Source organism: Cricetulus griseus, chromosome 3, assembly GCF_003668045.3.
Source record: "Cricetulus griseus strain 17A/GY chromosome 3, alternate assembly CriGri-PICRH-1.0, whole genome shotgun sequence".
Lineage (NCBI taxonomy): Eukaryota > Metazoa > Chordata > Mammalia > Rodentia > Cricetidae > Cricetulus > Cricetulus griseus.
The window spans coordinates 215,415,080-215,435,857 of record NC_048596.1 but is presented as its reverse complement, the minus strand read 5'-3'; positions in this window follow the sequence as shown (position 1 = coordinate 215,435,857).

The window sequence follows — 20,778 nt, the reverse complement described above, 5'->3', positions numbered from 1 at the left end:
GAAAACTCAAGTATCCAGGGTCCCAGGCCATGTTCTCGGTCACCCCAATCACCAGGTGGATTCGAGAGCTTGCTGCAAACTGCACGAGGCTTTATTGTAATTTAACGAGCTAACCCCATGTTAGCTCAGGTCTTTCACCCACCTGCCATGGCGGATAGCTAGAAAGATGGCTCCTACGGGCTCCCAAAAGATCTTATGGGGCAGCGTAAGGGGAGTGTCTAGGGGTACGCACAGGCTTACGCACAGGCTCACGATTGGTGTGCTTCCAGGCTTGGAGGGCTTGCCCTTGTTGATTGGTCAACTGATTGTTATGGCCCATAGGCCCTCCCAGGGTGGTTGCTATGCTCTGTGTGTCATTGCTGTGCGCTTGTCCGTAAAGCACACCCAGGGTCGTAAGCATAACGCCACCAGCTAACTTCTGATTGGCTCCTTGTCACGAGACAGGCATCTGACTTTCTAGTGACTAACTTCTGATGGGTTCCTTGTCACGAGACAGGCATCTGACCTCTAAGTGACCAAGGCAGGTTTATGGCAAGCAGGTGTTCGGCTGTTATGGCTGCCGAAAGGAAAGCCGGTTCCTTCAGCTTCACCTCAGAAGAACTTCACTTTATGTTCTTGTTGTTGGCGGTTCTTCTTTCCCTCCAGGTCCCACCCCTTCCTTGCCCCAAAAGAGCACACAAAGACTTATATTAATTATAGAACTGCTGTCCAATAGCTAGGGCTTCTTATTGGCTAGCTCTATCTTAATTATTAACCCATAACTACTAATTTCTACATGGCCTTATCTTACCAGAAAATGCCTGGCATGTCCTATCCTCCCAGTCTCTCCATGGCGGCTCATTTTTCAGCAGACTCTCCCTGCCTACCTTTCCCAGAATTCTCCTTGTCTCCTAGTCCTGCCTATCTTCCTGTCTCTCCTGGCTAATGGCCAAACAGTGTTTTATTCATCGACCAATAAGAGAAACATATATACAGAAGAAGATCCCCCATCATATTCTAAACATTGAAATTAATTTCCAGACCTTTACATTTTGCTGCGGTATCAAATCTCAGTGGAGGAAAAAACAAGCAAATTTTTGTAAGCAAGAGTTTCATGGTCACTTAGGGCAAGAAATGCTGACCTTCAGATCTCAAGACAAATCAGAAAGGAAGTCCTGCCTCAGATATGCTCAAAATCTTGGTTCATAAAGAAAGCAATGCATTGGTCATGCAGGGGCAAAGACAAGATGGCAACATCAACAGATCAGATGGGAGCTTGGCGTGGTGTCATATGCCTCTGACTGCATCACTAGCAAGGAGATTCTCAAGTTTAAGACAAAAGAAAGCGACAGAAACTTCAAGACCAGTATGAGCTATATTGTGTTGTGTGATATTTTGTTTGTTTTTTAAATCATTTTTTATATGAATTAAAAACAAGATTGAAAAAAGCCAGGCATTGGTGGCATATGCCTTTAATCCCAGCACTCAGGAGGCAGAGGCAGGCGGATCTCTATGAGTTCAAGACCAGCCTGGTCTACAAGAGCTGACAGCCTCCAAAGCCACAGAGAAACCCTGTCTTGAAAAAAAAAAAAAAACAAACAAACAAACAAACAAACAAACAAAAAAAACAAGATACAAGATTGATTTACATGACAATCCCAGTTCCCTTCTCCCTCCCATCCTTCCCTACCACCACCCCCATTACATATACTGCTGTACCAATTAACAAGGTTATTTCCCACTTTGTCTTCCAATAGGGTTAGTGTGACTGGGTTTATGTTGAGGTCTTTGATCCATTTTGACTTAAGTTTTGTGCATGGCGGTAGGCTTGGGTCTATCTGTAGTCTTCTACATGTCCGAATCCAGTTATGCTAGCACCATTTGTTGAAGATGTTCTCTTTGTTCCAGCGTATAAATTTGGATTGTTTGTCAAAAATCAGGTGTTCGTAGGTGTGTGGGTTAATATCAGGGTTTTCAACTCTATTCCATAGTCTACCTGTCTATTTTTGTGCCAATACCAAGCTGTTTTCAGGACTATAGCTCTGTAATAGAGCTTGAAGTCAGGCATGGTGATGCCTCCAGAAGTTCCTTTATTGTACAGGGTTGTTTTGGCTATCCTGGGTCTTTTGTTTGTCCATATAAAGTTGAGAATTGTTCTTTCAAGGTCAGTGAAGAATTGTGTTGGGATTTTGATGGGGATTGCATTGAATCTGTAGATTGCTTTTGGCAAGATTGCCATTTTTACTATGTTGATCCTACCTATCCAAGAGCATGGGAGATCTTTCCATTTTCTGGTATCTTCTTTAATTTCTTTCTTTAGAGAGTCAAAATTCTTACGGTACAGGTCTTTTACGTTTTTGGTTAGTGTTACCCCAAGGTATTTTATGTTGTTTGTGACAATTGTAAAGGGTGATGTTTCTCTGATGGTGATATTTTGTTTGTATTCTGACAAATAAAGTTTTGTTGGAGTCAAAGGATGGAGCTAGCCACTGGTTAACCATAGAAGTCTGGAGGATTGTACAGAGAGAAAACAGGAAGTAATGGGCATAATGGAGAGAGGATCTTGGCCCCTTTTGGACTGAGGTGCAAGAGATGTAGGAAGCAGTTGGTGGCTGCTCCCTGTTCTCTGATCTTTCAGGTTCTTTTTTTTTTCTAGTTTTTCTTTTTATCATTTTTTATTTGAATTAGAAACAAGATTGATTTACATGACAATCCCAGTTCCCTTCTCCCTCCCATCCTCCCCTACCACCACCCCCAACTAAAACCCTACCTATCACATATCCTTTCTTCTATTCTTCCCCTGACTCAACCTTTCTCTTTCAGGTTCTTATTCCGATATTTGATCCCCAGTTTTTTATTGATTAAAACTAATTAGATTAATGCTTCACCATGGTGAGACTCTGTCTCAACAAAATCAAACCAAAATAAAAAAAAAATTGCTTGAATGTTAACACTGAGTGGATTTTAGGATCCATAGAGATGATCTGAAAGGTATCCTACCACCTTCAGACAGTCATCACCCTATGTAGAATAGGTCTCCACACCAGAGTATTCTCATTTCACCTAGCTGTTATCATACCATCGGGAGTAACATACAGCTTGAGCCTGGCCTGACACGAAGTTACTGAAGTAGTAATGAAGACAACAGACAGAATAAGCTTCACCTTGACTTATCTCACTTTCTTTGTGCTTTTCTCTACCATTTAAATCCAGACCCCTGCTTTATATGCAGAGAGGAAAGGAGCCCTATAGATCCCTATATCCAATGCATCTGTGGTTTCTCTTCACTCTCACTAGACCATCTATCTAGATTCACCTAAATCTAAGAAGAGTTTTTCTAAACATCCCTATATAGAGTTTTCTTCCAAAGAATCATAATGCTTACCATATAGGACCCTCAATCTGTTCTTATGATATTCTAAAGATAGATTAATGCTTCACCATGGTGAGACTCTGTCTCAACAAAATCAAACTAAAATAAAAAAAAATTGCCTCGTCTCATCCTCATTTTTTGTATAGTTAAATGAAGGCACGCTGGGGACTGGAGAAGGAATGCAATTAACATGAAAATATGCAAATGATCTAACAAAAAACTATGGTTAGTAAAGACACAGACCTCACACTCTGTTCCCCAGGCTAAAAGGTGGGAGTGTGGCTCAGTAGTAGCATAATAGCTTGCCTATTATGCACAAATACAACAAATAATAATAATAAGTAATAGACAGAAGAATAAATTAATAGCATTGTAACAAAAGATTTGACAAACCCAGAGCATGTTCACTTGATGGGAAAGATGAATTGTTTTATTTTTCTTTTTCCTGAAAAATTAATGCAAGTAGGGGATGAGAGATGAAGGTGAAACAGGTGAAAAGAACACACGCATAAAACAGCAGAGGTGATGTGAGAGACTTATTCAGCTACCGACTCAGAATTTCAGCTGTAAAAATGCATAGGATTTAAAAATGATCAGAAGACTTGAATTACATATGACAATGCTATCATTTAACTTTTAAATTTTTTATTCATTTGTGGAGGGGAGAATGTTCACATGCCTTGACAAACTGTATATTGTAATCTAGGCAAACCTGGCCCCGCCCCTTGGAGGCCTGGCAGAGTGTGCCACTTCTGGGCATGGCAAGCATTGCCCTGGCTCTGTACAGAGGTGCAAAGGTTCCTTTAAGAGGCCAACTCCTCCCACTTCTGCTCTCTCTTTGTACTGTTTCTCTGAGCAGGCAGCTTTGTTTCTCTCTGTCTCTCTCTGATTTTCTCTCTCTCTCTCTTTCTCACTTCTGTCTTTCCTTCCCTTACTCTCCTACCTTCCTCCAATAAACTTTCCACTTAAGTTGTTATGTCTGCAGGTCTCTGTCTGTCCCTCACCCTCCATTGGGATCCACCAAAGGTCCCTTCGAGACATATTCACAACACTGTGGAGGTCAGAGGACCACTTTTGGGAGTCAGTTCTTCTGTGCTTGAGAACAGACCACAAGATACACAACAAAACCCATTTAAAGAGTTTTATTAGTAAAGAGTAGGGAGAAGGGTGTGGGCAGGCCTGTCTGGAAGAAATGTGTGGAGAGAAAAAGTGGGTTGGGTATTGAAAGGGGAAAATTAATAAAAGTCTAAAACCCAGACTCCAAAGCCCAAAAAGAAAACTCTGAGTTCCCAAAAGGCAGCTCAGCAGACAAGGTTAAACAAAGGTCCACAGGACTCAAGCCCGTAGGCCAGGTATCACACCCTTGAATGGTGTCCACATTCCTCTGGTCCAAAGAGGATCAGATAGTTATCAATTGTAGAAGTCCCCAGCCCAGGAGACAATTAACAAACTCATTTCCTTTGCAGCATCCTGCTTAATTGCACCTTGTCTGAAGTATACAGCCATTGCCCTGTCCTGTGTAACCACAGAAGTTCTGTAATCTTGGGGCTTCCAGCCCTACAATTTTGCCTTATAAAAGCACCCCTCAGTCAAAAGTGGGGACTCCATTTGTTCCTGTATGAATGGGGTCCTTGCTGCAGCTTGCAGCTTATATCCTTGAGTCAATAAAGAAACCTTTGTCCTTGTATTTGGTGAGTCGTCTCCTTGGTGGCGGGTTCTTTTAGGGTTCGGAATTCTGAGCACAACAGGATAATTAATAACGTATGTATTTTTTTGAACAATAATAGTATTTTTTTCTTTGTCTTTTTTTTTTTTTTTTGAGATAAGGTTTCTCTATGTAACCCAAGATGACTGGAACTCCTGGCCATCATTATGACTCAGCCTCCCATAGGCTGCAATTACAAGTGTAAGCCACTATGCCCAGTTACTAGCTAAGACAGGATCTTTCTCTATGTATCTCTCAAGTGCTAAGATTAAAAGCATACATTACCATGCCTTCAGTAAAACATATGTGCTCTGTGTGTGTGTGTGTGTGTGTGTGTGTGTGTGTGTGTGTGTGTGTCTTTGGTTGTCTCTCCTGAAAAAATATTGCATGTATTTATTATTCATGACATGTTGTTTTGAAATACATATACATTGTAGGATGGTGCAATGCTTCAGTGGAGCTAATAAATGTGCAATGTGTGCTTATTATTTTTGCAGTGAAAACAAAGACTCTAGGCTGTTTTCAAATATACATTATATTGCTACTAGCCATGCTGTACAATAGATCCCAAACATATTCCTTCTGAGTGGTATGTTTACATATCCTTTGGCATCATCTCCTCAGTTCTTCCAAGCAGGGCTGGGCAATAAAAGTGCCACCTAGAAAACCACAGATGGATGAGGTTTTCCTAGGATGACAGAGGGGACAGGCCACTGACCACCGCCACTTGTCTATGATTCTTGGGTTGAAAGTAATCAAATCAAGCTGTCACTGACAAGAGTCACACTGCTGCAAGGCAGAGGGAGGATTTAAAGGCAGCTGTGACAAAGAGGTGGAACCAGAAGGATTCATCGAAAGAGTCTAGATTTAAAAAGACAACAAGTTCTCAAACTCAGGGAGTGTCGGCAGCAACGATCACTTGCTTAGAGAAAAAGTCTAAAAGGCAAGCCATTCCAAAGAGAGAAATAGAAGAGACGCTCAATCAATCAGTGACTGATGTGTGGCCAATGAAGTCCCAGGCTGATGCCAGGGATGAAGAGAGAGTTAATCTTGACTGTCAGCCTGATGGGATTTAAAATCACCATGGAAACAAACCTCCAAGCTTGTATGTGAAGGAGATCTAGATTAAGCTAATTGAGGTGGGAAAAGCTACCCTAAATGTGAACAAGTACCATTCTGTGGGCTTGGGTCCTGGACTGAATAAAATGAAGTCAGCTAAGGACAAATATTCTGCACTAGGACCAGGCAGGGACCTTCTGCTCCTCTCCCACACCTTCCCTGTTAGGATGGACTGTGTTCTGGAACTGTAAGTCAAGAAAGAAAGACAGAAAGACAGACAGACAGACAGAAAGAAAGAAAGAAAGAAAGAAAGAAAGAAAGAAAGAAAGAAAGAAGGGAAGGAGAGAGGGAGAGAGGGAGGGAGAGAGGGAGAGAGGGAGGGAGGGAGAGAGGGAGGGAGAGAAGAAATCCTCCCTTATGTGCCTTGGGTATTTTGTAGCAGTAACAAGAAAAGTAGCTAATACACAGGGTTAGAGCGGCACAAGTTTCCTCCTAGTCAAATCCCAGCTGAACAATGTACTTGAACACATTGGACCACCATCTCATCATCCATGAGCAACATTGGAAACAGTGCCTGTCCTTTTCAGGTGCAATGAGAAGTAACTGCTTGGGCTAGTGTCTGGATAATAGCATGCTCTTAGTAAATTGTGCCTATTATTGTTGTTAGTAACAAGCCCATAGATTTGTCACAGTCTATGGGAAGGAATGAGGAAAAAGGTGAATACTAAGGAGAAGACACACAGACCTCACAGTTTACCTTGACTGAAGGAAGACTGGAAGAAGACTGCCCTGAGGACTTGGAAACAGAAGGGAAGCATGGGAGCAGAGTTCTTCCTGATGGAAGAGCCATCACCCAGCAGCATAGCAGCACTGGTGACTCCTGCCTTGGCAGATTCATAGTCATGAGATCAGTGGATCATAGATTCACCAGGAAGTGAGAATGACTGGCAAGGAACATCACTGTGTTGAGGACCGGAGACATGAGGAAATAGGAACAGGAAGAAAGATGAATAAGGGCAGGTTGTTTCAGATGCAAAGAGCTTGGGCAGGCCTGGGAAGTGTTGGTACAGAATCATTAAGGGAAATAAATGAAGACTAGGAAAGAGGATGTTACCCGGTGCAAGATGCAGGAGCTGATGACCTCAAGGGATTGGGTGCTAACAGACTGAGGAGTATGGAAACCTAGATGGGACAGCAATGGTGCATCCACATGGTGGCTTGAATAGCAATGGCCCACATAGACTCATGTGTTTGAATGCTTGCTCATGGGGCACTATTAGGAGGTGTGGCTTGATGGAGGAAGTGTGTCACTGTGGAGGTGGGCTTTGAGGTCTCATATGCTCAAGCTAGGCCTTGTGTGGTAGTCTCCTGCTGCTGCCTGCAGATAAATAGGTAGAACTCTCAACTACTTCTCAACACCATGTCTGCCTACATGCCACCATGTCCCATCATGACGATAAAGGACTGAAATTCTAAACTGTAAGCCAGCCTCAATTAAATGTTTTCCTTTATAAGAATTGCTGTGATCATAGTGTCTCTTCACAACAATAAAACTCTTAAGACAATCTATGACATCCTGTCAAACCAATATCCTTTGGCTGTTTGTATTTGTAGAACAGATGAGATAATGGATGACATATGTTCTGTGGGGAGGGAGTGGGGGTGGGTGTTTTTCCTGCATGTATGTCTGTTCACTACATGTATACATGGTACATACAGAAGCCAGAAGAGGGCATCCACTCCCCTGGAACTGGAGTTATGGATGTTATGAACAGGCATGTGGGTTAGCTAAAGAGCAGACCTTGCCCTTAACTGATGAGTCATCTCTCCAGTCCCAGTGATTTCTTTTTTAACCTCCAGCAAAGTAGAGCTAACTTATATTCTAGTGATTATTCAGCAGATTGGAATAGAGATTTGCCTAGCACTGTGTTTCTGTTTTATTTTTGGAACGATTTTGGACCTATGGTTGAATTCCTGCTGGCCCCTTCCCATTCTGTGCTGAGCTGGGCAGCTTTCACAGAAGCAGAAAGCTCTCAGTCTCTCTGTCTAGAGGGAAAGAAGTTACTGCTATAACTATGGGTAAGACTATAGGTGAGGAGCATGGCATACAAGGGAATTCACTTCATGTTCATACTTTCCTCAATGTGGAAGAGTGTGAAGGAAATGGACCTAAGATTCCCACCTTCAGTCTAATACTGAGGAAGAAGGGGACAGTGAGCTGGACATAGCCAGCAGATTCTACCTGTTCTGGCCTCTTCTTCCACCATGTGGATCCCAGGGATTGAGTGCAGGTCATCAACCATGATAGCAAGTCCTTTACCTCCTGAGCCTTCTTGCCAGCAGCTCCTCTTACTTTTTTTCTGCCCCCCCAAACAAAGTGCCCAGTTTATCGCTACCCTAGATAAACGTTTGTCCCCAATCACCATCATGATATAAGAATTAAAGTGAGTATATAGTCATGACTATACCCCAACACTCAAGAGACTGAGGTATGATGACTGCAAATTTAAGGATAACCTCTGACACATGTCAAGACTCAAAAAAAAAATACATACATTAATTATCTGCCTCATACAATAAAAATGACCATTACTCTGTTAGTGTAATCTGTTTTCTGAATTTATTGAAACTGTGAAGATTGAAATAAGTTGGCACTAGGTAGGCATTGGAATCAAAGTAGTGTGATAATATGTAAAACAAGTTTGGGAAAGGTTTACATCTCCTTTGTTAAGTTCCTGTGAGATATTCTCAGTGGTGGAATATATTACGGTTTTTTTTCTTAAGTTACAAAAAAACAACTTGATACTGACTTATTAAATTACACTCTGGAATTTTCTCTTAAGGCAATTATAGCATTTTACATTTTCTGCAATAATTCCCTTCTTCTCTTTTCTGATATTTTTTCTGTTACAGCTTTCTAATGTATTCTAAAATTATTTTCAAGTATAAGATTGCTGTGAAAAAACCTACCCATCAGATGTGATAATCATTGTCATTTTTTTCCTTTCACTACTTTTTCATCAAATAAAGAAAACCATGACTGATATAACATTTGCCAAAGAAACAATAGACACCCAGTATTTCTAGGCTGGGGTGGCAGATACCATCCCATTGCCAAGAAGACAATATAACCTAACTGAGAAACATGATGTCACTCTTAGTTGAAAGGCAAGGTCAGGAGTACATAGGTGGTTTATGATGACCTTCAAGGAGGACACAATGTCATCATCCTCCCAAGTCACCCACAAGAGAATAAAGCTTATAATGACAATTAAAATCCTCTCACCCCCATAAGCTATGTCAGCCCACTAAAGACAGTAACAACAATATAGGAAATATTTGACCTTCTTGCCACCAGTTAAGATTTATCGCTAGTTTCTACATGGCTAATTGCTTGAGTTTCTGGAAAAACAAGAAATATTTCCAAAACCTCATTATGAGAAGAGATATTTGCAATTTACAGGTAAATGAAGCAAGCTTTGAACGTGCCCAGATGTGATCAGGCATCTGTTACATGAAGCCCTGGCAAGTTAAACGGGTTGTATCTTGTCCTCTGAAACAGCTAAGAATGCCCCCAGCTCTGCACTGTGCTCGGAGCCCCAGTGTGACTCTTGGGAAAAGGTTTAAGATGAAACATGACAGTTGCTCCTTAACCTGCAATGTTACCTTTGCAGTTAGCAAGAAAAAACAGAGAGCGCTAAACTCTCAGTGAACCGATTTCTCAGTTTATTGAGCTGAATTCCCTGACGCTGCACTGGGTGTCTTCAATACAAAGATGTACAAGTCACAGCTCAGAGAAGAAAGCAGTTACACAGACATGGCTGTAGTCCCTGGAGAGCAGCCTAAGCAGACCCCAGGGGAACAAAGATACCCACCTGGAGATCAGAAAGGCTTCCAGCCAGGGCTGTTTCAATTCAGACAGAACAGAGAATTCCTCTCTCATGTCTTCAATACAGAAACAATGCACAGTTGACAAGAACTTGTGGGATCCCCATTTTCAAAATTTCACTGGAAAAACTGAGTGGTAGTTACAGTAGCTAGCTACTATTTACTGAACTAAGGTACAGTAGCTAGATACTATTTACTGAACTAGGGTGCTGAGCTGAGGCCTATGGCCAGCCCTCTGACTTCCTAGGTTCTTCATGCACAAATTCATCTATGGATGAAAATATTCAAGAATAAATTGTGGGCTCACAAGGAAAAGCTCTTGGCATCAAGTCTGGTAACCTGAGTTTTATCCTCTGATCCTGGGAACACACAGAGTGGAAGGAGAAAATTGATGATTCTCATAAGTTGTACTCTGACCTCCACGTGCACACCATGGCATGCACACATCTGAAAGCACACACACACACACACACACACACACACACACACACACACACGAATTTTTTAAGTGGAAGAAGTGAACTAAAGGGAGAAGAGCCTAAGACAAAACTAGCATCGTTGAGTGAGACACTGTCAGCCCAAACATCACACTACTGTCTGGCTTCTCTATAACAGAATGAAGGGGAAAAGGGCTATCTCTGCTTCCAAATTGTGTCCTATTCTTACAGACACCAGACTCCTTAAACTGGACCAACAACCAATCTGTCATCAAATGTGCACAATAGCATATGTGTCCCTTCAAAAAACCACCTGTGTTTTCCTGGGGCCTGAGAGGTGACTTAATGGTTAAGAATACTGGCTACTCTTTTAGAGGGCCCAGGCTCAATTCCCACCATCTGCATGACAGCTCACAATGGTGTGTAACTCCAGTACAAGGGGATCTGACACCCTCACACAGACATACATCACCAAACAACAATAAAAATAAATGTTTTTGTTTTAAAGACAAGCTGGGCATAGCAGTGTGTGCCTTTAATCCCAGTGCTTGGGAGGCAGAGGCAGGTAGATCTCTTTGAGATACAGGTCAGCCTGATCTATAGAGTGAGTTCCAGTTCATACAGAGACCTTGTCTCAAAAAACAAAACATACAAATCAAAGAAAAATTCACTCAGGCACCAGTGGTGCATGCCTTTAATCCAGTGGTTTTCAACCTTCCCAATGCTACGACCTTTAACACAGTTCCTCATGCTGTGGTGACCCCAAACCGTAGAATTATTATTTTGCTATTTCATAGCTGTGATTTTTCTACTGTTATAAATATCTGATAAACTACTTTGTGGTGATATTTTGTTTATGATCTAACAAATAAAGCTTGCCTGAAGATCAGAATGCAAAGTCAGCCAGAGCCATACAGACCAAGCAGTGGTGGTATACATCTTTAATCCCAGCACTGGGGATCTCTGTGAGTTCGTGGCCACCCAGAACTACACAAAATTGATCCAGTGTAAAAGAGAAACAGAGCTCACACAAAGGTGATCTCAGCACTTGGGATCCCATGCCTTTAATCCCAGCACTAGAGAGGAATATAAGGCCAGAGGAGACAGGAGAGGACTGAGTCAGAGGTTTGGAGGAGGGCAGTGCAGTCTGAAGTTCAGTGAATCGCCCTTTTGGTCAGAGCATTGGTAGAGGTGAGAACTCTCCAGTGGCTGACTGCTTTTGCTTCTCTGATCTTTAGTGTTAGCCCTAATGTCTGTCTCTGGGTTTTTGTTAATCATGCTACACTACTTCCAAAGGGGTCTCAACACACAGGTTGAGAACTGCTGCTTTAACCCCAGCACTAAGAAGCAGAAGCAGGTGGGGCTCTGAGTTTGAGGCCAGTGTGGTTTACAAAGCGAGTTCCAGGCAGCCAGGGCTACAGAGAGAAACCTTGTTAAAAAAAAAAAAAAAAAAAAAAAGAAAAAAGCAAAAACAAACAAACAAACAAAAAACCTCTCCCCATCTTTCTTTGCTTCTGCAAGTTAGCCCTTCTTGGGTTTTCTCATCACCCCCCAGCCCCACCCCGCCCACCCTTCACTTTCTGCTTTCTTCTCCCTCTCACCTCCTCTCTACAGCCATTTCTCAAGGGTCACTGTTGTCTTTTACTGGTCTTGTCCTACACCCCTGAAATAAATTTGGCTAGACTGATTTAATTTCCTTTGCCAGCTATAATTTTTAGCTAATATTTCCTAGAAATCATAAAATGCTACTATTGCTGTTGTTCAGTACATCACAGCAGAGAAAGAACAGCTAGACATGTAAGTCCTATAGTCTGCATCACAGATACACAGCACCACGCATGTCTCATCCATTATTCCCCTATTCTCCTGTTCTATTATTATTTCCAAGTAGCTCTAGGCAGCTTGGTGCTTCCAAGCTTCTGGGACCATTGGCAGGAATAATAATGAGTTACCCAACTGCAGTGACAAATCCAACCTTGCAAATATTTCTGCAAGTAAGTAGGAAATTATGTATGGTCCTGCCTACTGGAGCTCACCCCTGAGGATGTACTAGGCCCACTAAGGAGCCACAGTGTTGGCACTGCCCCTTGGAGTGGGGCACATAGCTCTTATTTCCATTAGGGGGAATTAATTACTACTCCCATGAAGAGAAATAACCCTGAAATCATAGTCCCACAATTTTGTTTTACTGACTTGAAAGCTTTTACTTCACAGTATAACTTCTCAGAAATGGAGACACACCTGACAGCCAGCAGCCCTTCTCAGATATATAAAATAATGGTGTGTCTTGAAATCCATGAAGCCATAAACTTGAAATTAGAGCATTTAAAAGATAAGTTATAAAAAATAGTTTCACTTATTGTATAACATGGTGGCTACAAAGAGTTTTATTTTTGGCCGAGTGGTGGTAGCACATGCCTTTAATCCCAACACTTGGGAGGCAGAGGCAGGCGGACCTCTGTGAGTTCGATGTCAGCCTGGTCTACAAAGCTACACAGAGAAACCCTGTCTTGATAATAAATCAATCAATAAATAAATAAAGTTGTCAACAACATAAATAGTTGAGGTAATACATATAATAATTAGTTCAATTGAGCCGTTCCATAACGCATAAATATTTCAAAATATCCTGCAGCTTAGAAAAACACATACACAAATTTTATTTGTCAAGTATACTTTTCTAAGTATATTTGTTTATCCATTTATTTTAATGTTACGTATATGGTGCTTTGCCTGCATTTTTGTCTCTGCACTGAATGCATGTCTGGTGTCCATGGAATAGAGATCAGAAGAAGATATCAGACGGCTGTGATTGCTGAGTTGTGGGTGCTGGGAATTGAATACTGGTCCTTTGGGGTAGCAGCCAGTGTTCTTAACTGATCCATCTCTCTATTTGTTTCTGAAAGGTAGTAAGTCCAGTGGTTAGAAGGTGGACTTGGAATTCAGATAGACCGGCTTTGAATTTGAATTCTTATGCTTATTGGCTCTAGTCACTGGAAAAGTTGCTTCATCTCCATATCCTAATCTAGAAAGTTGGACTAGAAACTAGCACTTTCTACTCAGCCAAGCTGTGCAAGATTTAAACTTTATCACGTGGCATGACTAGAGAAAAACCTTGAGCCTGGTTAGAACTCAGTAAGGGTGAGATGGCTGGGGGGAGTGGGGGGTAAGGTGCCTATTGTACAAACCAGAGTCCCATCCCCAGAAGCCCTTAGAAGTGGAAGGAGAGAACAGATCCCCACATTATTAAATGAGTAATGGCCACCAACCCTGATGGCCTGACTTAGATCCCCAGAACCCACATGATGAAAGGAGAGAACTGACTCCCACCAGTTGTCCTCTGACCAACGTGTGCCTTTGCACAAGCTCATCTACACACACACACACACACACACACACACACACACACACACACACGGACACACACACACACACACACACACACACACACACACACAATATAACAAAAATTATTTGAAGGAAAGAAGAGGGACAGTGGAAGGGAAGAATGAGAGAAGGGGGAGAATGAGAGAAGGGGGAAGGAGGGGAGGGAGAGAGGGAGCGAGGGAGGGAGGGAAGGAGGGAGGGAGGGAGGGAGAGAGGGAGGATGGAGTTCAGCAGTAAAGCACAAGTTTAGCATGCAAGAGGCTTGGGTTTGATTCCAGCACCTAAAATGATGTGGAAGTTGCATAACTCTCTGGTTCACAATGCTGTTGTGGGAACTCAGGCAGCCCTGCCCACTACAACTGAGCTCTTGGACTCTAGCTTCTGCATCCTAAACCTCAGGGAGATAGGTGTGCACAACTGAGAGGGGAGAGCTTGGCTGGCTGCTAGTCCACAGATACAGTGTCTGCTAAAGAGTAAACCACAATGGCACATCTGTCTTAAATTTTTATGTTCTAATGGCTGGGGAAAGGCCAAGTGGTAGAGAGCATGCCTAGCAGGTATGAGAATGTGAGCTACATCCCCAGCACTCCAAATAAATAAGTCAGTAAGCTTCCATCCTTGGAGTTCACTCACTTTTCTTTATTTTAATTTTATGTGTGTAGGCCTTTTGCCTGCATGTATATCTGTGTGCCACTTGTGTACCTGACCCCATTGGAGCCGGAAGAGGGCAAAGGACACCCCGAACTAGAGTTAAGTTATAGATGGTTGTGAGCTGCCATGTGGGTGCTGGAAATCAAACCCAGGTCCTCTGAAAGAGTAGACAGTGCTCTCAACCCCTGAACCATCTCGCCACCTCCCTGGTAATAGATTCATCATCTATGATTGATAAATGTTTTAGAAGCACCTACCAAGTGATGCTAGCAGTCAAACAGCAGCCAGAAGAGTTGAGACTCCGACTCCATCACAAGCCCTCTATATGCGAGAGTCCTGGCCACACCTTCAATTTAGCCCACAGAAACTGGTTTTGGGATTCGAGCCTCCTGAACTGTGAGGTAATGGATCTCTGTTGTGAGCCACTCAACTGTGGCAATCTGTGAGCACAGCTACAGGAAATGAATGCAGTAAGATTGTCCTTCACTTTAATCCTGGTCATTATTTTCTGAGCCATAGTTTTCGGCCAAAATGTTCTAAGCCGACACTAATTTGACCTCTACATTGAATTTAGTGATTTGAAGCTAGCTGAGCCTTTACCTAAGAAAAATAAAGTAAGCTGTCATCGATATTTAGGGTTTCATTAAAAACAGCCTAAACAAGGGTGCCCTATTTGGGGAATTTGAGGCTGGGGCTGGAAACCGGGAGGAAATTCCCAGAGTTCATTTTCACTCATTAAGTTATTCAGTAATATTCACCGGACACCTGCCATGGGCCAAGCACCAGCGTGGAGTTGTAGAAACAACAGTATATTAGCAAAGCTCCCTTGGGGGTGTTCCATCAGCTTTGGCTTTCAGTGAAGAGGAGAGAGAAGGCAAAAGGGTCCAAGATAGAATAAATAAATATGAAAAACCCACTTTTATGAACAACACACTCACACACAAAAAAAGTAAAATACTTGATAACAGTTCTCTAAGCCTTGTAGCACTATGAACAGAACGAATGTTTCATGGGAAAGGAGCCCTTCCCAAAGGAGAGGGGCAATCCCTCTACAGACACTGAAACATCCCTGAACACGAGGTAGGGAGGGACAAATGAAGCATCTATTTCATACTGCCTGCATCCTTCGAAGAATCTCAGTCAAATGCAATAATGGGTACCGAGTTCTAGGCAGCTAGAATTGAGAAGCTGGGGTGTGCCACCACACGGGGTGACTCTAGATAAAAATGTACTACACATTCTGAACGACTAGAAGAGAGAATTGTAAGAGTTGTCACAATAAAGAAATGAAAAAGTTTAAGGAGATATATACATTTAGCCAGATATAAATATTTCATGGTACCCCATAAATGTGTGTAAAATTTATGTTTATCTGTGTTTAACTAAATTTTAACAAAATAAAGCCTGGAATTTCAAAATGCATGCATCAAAACACCACATTACACCCCATAAACATATATAATTGTTATTTGTCAATCAAGAAACTGAAATAAACCTAACATTTAAAAAATTAAATTATAAAGTACAAAATATATGTATGACTCAGGCACTAAAGCTGAACTCTCATTGGTTGAATAAAAGGGAATTTGAACTACATTACCATATTCATCAATCAACATAAAATAATTTTATGTTGACTGTAATCTCACGTCTACATAGGTTTTTAAAGTCTGAAGGAGATACTGTTATCTTCATACGATCTTGGGGAGAGTCATAAAAATCTAGAGGACAAACCTAAAATGCCCAACATAGCTGACGACATAATCAAATTATCCGGTTCAAAGGGCAAGCTGTATAATACAAGACCATCAAAGGGAGGGAAGTCCCCTTACCTCACTCAGTCCTAAGTTTCTATCACTTAATATTTCCATGTGACATCACCTTCATCCTCCCTTTTATTTTATATATTTTCAGCGCTATCGGTGGAAGTTTTTTTTTTCACCAGAAAATAGCAAAGTGACAAGCATTCTTGCTAAAGCAATCTAATATCACACATCTTGACAAATCCCTTCCTCACTTCATTTAAAGGCCCGTCCTCCTCTGACAGACTGAAGGGATGAGCCAGCAGGAACCTTATTTGCCTAGTGGGGTGGGATGTGGGGGTTGAATAGCTCCCTGGGAAATTCTGCCACCCAAGGGAAGCTCTCAAAGGTCAGACACAAGCTTGGCTCCAGAACAATGCCTCCCTCATCCCAAAGGAAGGGTGACTCTAAGTGCAGTCTGGCCTGTGAATTAGATTTGCCCACCAGCCCTGCCCCTGTGGACACAAGTTGGAGTCCTCAAGAGGGGCATACAAAGCAACAACAGCTCTTACTAGAATTTGCTGGTCAGCTTTACCAGGAAGTGTTCTGTGCTCCTTATGTAACTCTTGTTCAAAACAGTAATGACAGTGAAGTCAAGACTCTCAGCACCGAGGAGGGTTCTGATGGACACTGTGAAGACTTAATCAACTGTACGGGAAATGTGGAAAGCTCCAGGAGAGGAAGCAAAATACAGAGCTTTTAAAAGGAGATAGTAAGGGGGCGCCGAGGAGACGGCTCAGTGAGTAAAGTGCAGCTGCTTATGCACTAGGGCCTGAGTTTGGTCCCCAGGACCCACATAAAAGCAGGATATGATAAGGGGTTGGGGGTGGCTCAGTGGCAAAGCGCTTGCCCTGCAAGCCTGGTGGCCTGTGTTGGATCCCTAGAACCCACATGAAGGTAAGAGGAGAAAACGGATTCCACAAAGTGTGACCTCTGCTCACTTGTCATGATGTCCACACACTGGCATGCACATTTTAAAAAGGTAAAGAAGGGGAGGAAGGGAGAGAGAAAAGGGAAGACGGACAAAATAAGAATTATACACTATTAGTCGTTGTTGCATCTGGGCGTGTCTGCAGATGAGTCATGATACTCAATATGATGCTGGAAATTCCAGCGACTAGAGACAGAATTAGTCACTCACCTTTTCACTGCTCCCCACCATTGTCCTTGCCATTCCCACAGTGACCCACCCACTGCCATGCTCTTGAAATTCCCTCAAAAGCACTTGACTGAACTGTCCTTCAATGCCCAGTCCAAATTCCTGCCTGTGAAAGTCTTCCACGACAATCTCTGCACAAAGTGGTCCCCTCACTCCATTTTCTGAGACTCTTGCACTTGAAGTCAGTCAGAGATTGTCATAGTTTGCTGCGTTCCTTCGTCAGCTATTGAGTGTTTTGTGTATCTGGCTGGACTAAAGCTCTCTCGGGTCAGGGCATGCACTTGTTATTCTTTTACCACGACAGCTTGACCTCATACTCAGTTGTAAATACTCTTGACCTAGTACTAGATGATGGGGAAGTCTCTTTAAAAGTCCTGCTCTCTTGAAAAACCAAAGCCAAAACAAGCTAACAAACAAACAAAATACCTGAAGTGAGAATCTGTAAAGTCAAGCTAATCCGTAGTTAGGGCTGCAAGGAAGACAAAAATCAACTCTGACACCAGCCAAAAGTTGGAATGTATTGATTCACACAATTGGAAAGCTCAGGTGTAGACTCAAACCTGACGGGGGGGGGGGGGGGCTTACTTCCTTTTTTATCTCCTTTCCCCAATCTCTCCACTTTGTCATTTGTGATAGACCTTGCTCTTGTCACCTTGTAGGAGAAAATAGTACTATTATTAAGATAAAAAATCTTTGCCCTAGTCATTGGCATCCATATACCCAAAGAGTCTGGGATGCTATGGTGGAGGCAGAGGGAAGTCCAGAGTCTGAATCTGGGGGATGCCTGAGGCTCTCAGACCCTGGACTTCCCACTGCCTCATTCTTGGAACTGTGTCATAAGCCTCCTCGTTCCCATTGGGATGTCTTTTGGAGAACCCCTGACCACTCCTTTCAAATCAAATCGGTATACCTTGGACCAAGTAGCCAAGGAACCAAAACAGAATTCTCTACTTTCTTTTTCTTTGCTCCAAGACCTGCTTGTTTCTTTCTGCTCTTCTCTCTAAACTTCATAAATGTCCTGTCTGTATGTTTGTTGCAGCCTGAGAGTCAGAAATAGAGAGGCCAGCTTTGTCTTGCTCAGCACACACCAATTCTCCCCTGCAGTATCTGCCGATCTCACCCTCAGTACGGTATGTACGGATCATTTGTCTGTCAGTGAATCTAATTCCAAATTTTAGAGTCCACTTGTCCTGTGTTACGTTCCACATGGACACGGGTGCTTGTCTGGCTCCCACAGCCTGCTGCATGGGCATGAACATCTCTCCTGCTTGCTCCCCTCTCTCAGCAGCCTGGGAGACCCACAGTTTAAGCTCTAGCCTGAGCTATTCTCCTTGTGGCTCTGGCTCTTACGGGCTGCTGACCCACGAGGATAACTCCTTTTTCTTGTGTTCCTTCCTGGCTTTCTCTCACCTTGCAGCCAGCCTGCAGAGCCATTATGCTATCTCTCAGTTCCCACCTGCAGTCTTGCAGCTGGGTTTCATCCTCAACTTCCCCTTGGAACTTCTAGGATGACACTAACACAGTGTTCCACTTTGTGACTCTCTCTCTTCCTCCATGGACTCAAATTTCATTTCAACAGCCAGGCCTCAGTACACAGCAATGTCCAAAATTGGCAAACTTGTGATTTCCAAATTCTCACAAATCATTAACAACTGCTACTGCCACAGACTAAGGGTCCCCAGATATCTTATACCTAAATTTGATCAGCTACACTTCCAAAGTCCCTTTTCTCTAATGCTCTACTTCTCCACTCCTAAAAATCTTTTCTTTCTATGATTTCTTGGCACTCTTCTCTCACAAAAAAATAATAGTAATATCTTAAGATTATGCTATAAACTTTAATCTCAGGATTTGTAAATTGCTCATTGAGTATGGTTTAAAATCTGTGTAATTTGTAACAAAATTTGGCTTTAAACTTATAATAAAAGCCTTATAATTAAAATTCTATACATGGAGATATGTGTGTGTTTGTGTGTCTGTATGGGTTTCAACTCCTGTTTAAGATATGTATATGTGTGTACATATGTGACTTGGATTTAACTCTATATGTGTGTGAATGTACCTGGACTTAACTCTGCATGTATATGTATGTAACTTGGATTCAACTCTGCATGTATATGTGTGCATGTAACTTAGACTCAACGATTGTTCAGGAAAACATGTTTTAAATAGCAATCAGGTGGCCCTCCTCCATCTTGGCTTTAACACCTTTAACACCAGCACTTGGGAGGCAGAGGCAGGCAGACAGATCTCTCTGAGTTTGAGGCCAGCCTGGTCTGCTGTTATACACAGAAACCCTGTCTCAAAAAAAAAAAAAAAAAGAAAGAAAGAAAGAAAAGGAAAGGAAAGAAAGAAATGCAAGTTAATGGACAGTCACCTTAAACAGGAATAGAACATAAAGTCCTAATCTTAAGAAAGCTGCTAACGTGGGCTGGAGAGATGGCTCAGTGGTTAAGAGCACTGACTGCTCTTCCAGAGGTCCTGAGTTCAATTCCCAGCAACCACATGGTGGCTCACAACCATCCGTTATGAGATCTGGTGCCCTCTTCTGGTGTGCAGATGTACATGGAAGCAGAATGTTGTATACATAATAAATAAAATCTTTAAAAAAAAAAAAAGGAAAGAAAGCTGCTAACTTATTGTAGGTTTTTAAGGAACACAATAGCCTGTCATTTTATAAATGATCAAATTCTTTAATTGTTGTCATGCTACATTCTAATATAATTAAGTACGAAAATAAGCCTTACTTAGCCCCCTTAATAGATTTTCAAAGTTAAGCTTAAAACAAGTAACTAGAAGCAAGAAAAGTTTGTCTATTCAGATATATCTAATAGGTAGATGGGTAGATGGTCCTCAAATGCTTCAGAGATCTGCAGAATATGGCATTTTAGAGTGCTTACTAAAAAAAAATTAAAAAAAAAGCTTTTCATGATAGAAAGACAAGCCAGCTCCTGGCAGCACCTCTATTTCCTCCAAAGAAGGTGGATGGGCACAGAAGAGTCACCACCTGGAGCTTGCTTTAAATGTGGCAACACCGGGCCGGGGGAAGGGGCGGAGGGGGGGGACTGCCTTTCATCTCAAGTGCTGCCAGGACCCTGTCCAGACTGAGGCCAGTCATGGCACTAGAGAATTGAGAATTGACTACCCCACTTTGCCTAGACAAGGTAGGCTGGCTCACTGCCCCCACCACTTCAAGTTCCTACTCCACAGGAAAGTCTGTCGGATCTTCTTAGACTGGCCACTGAATGCTGCCTGATGCTATCCTGAGACCTCTACCCCTAATGACCACGGAGGATCCTGGAGTAAATCTCTGTCATTTTCAATAGATTTGGACGCTG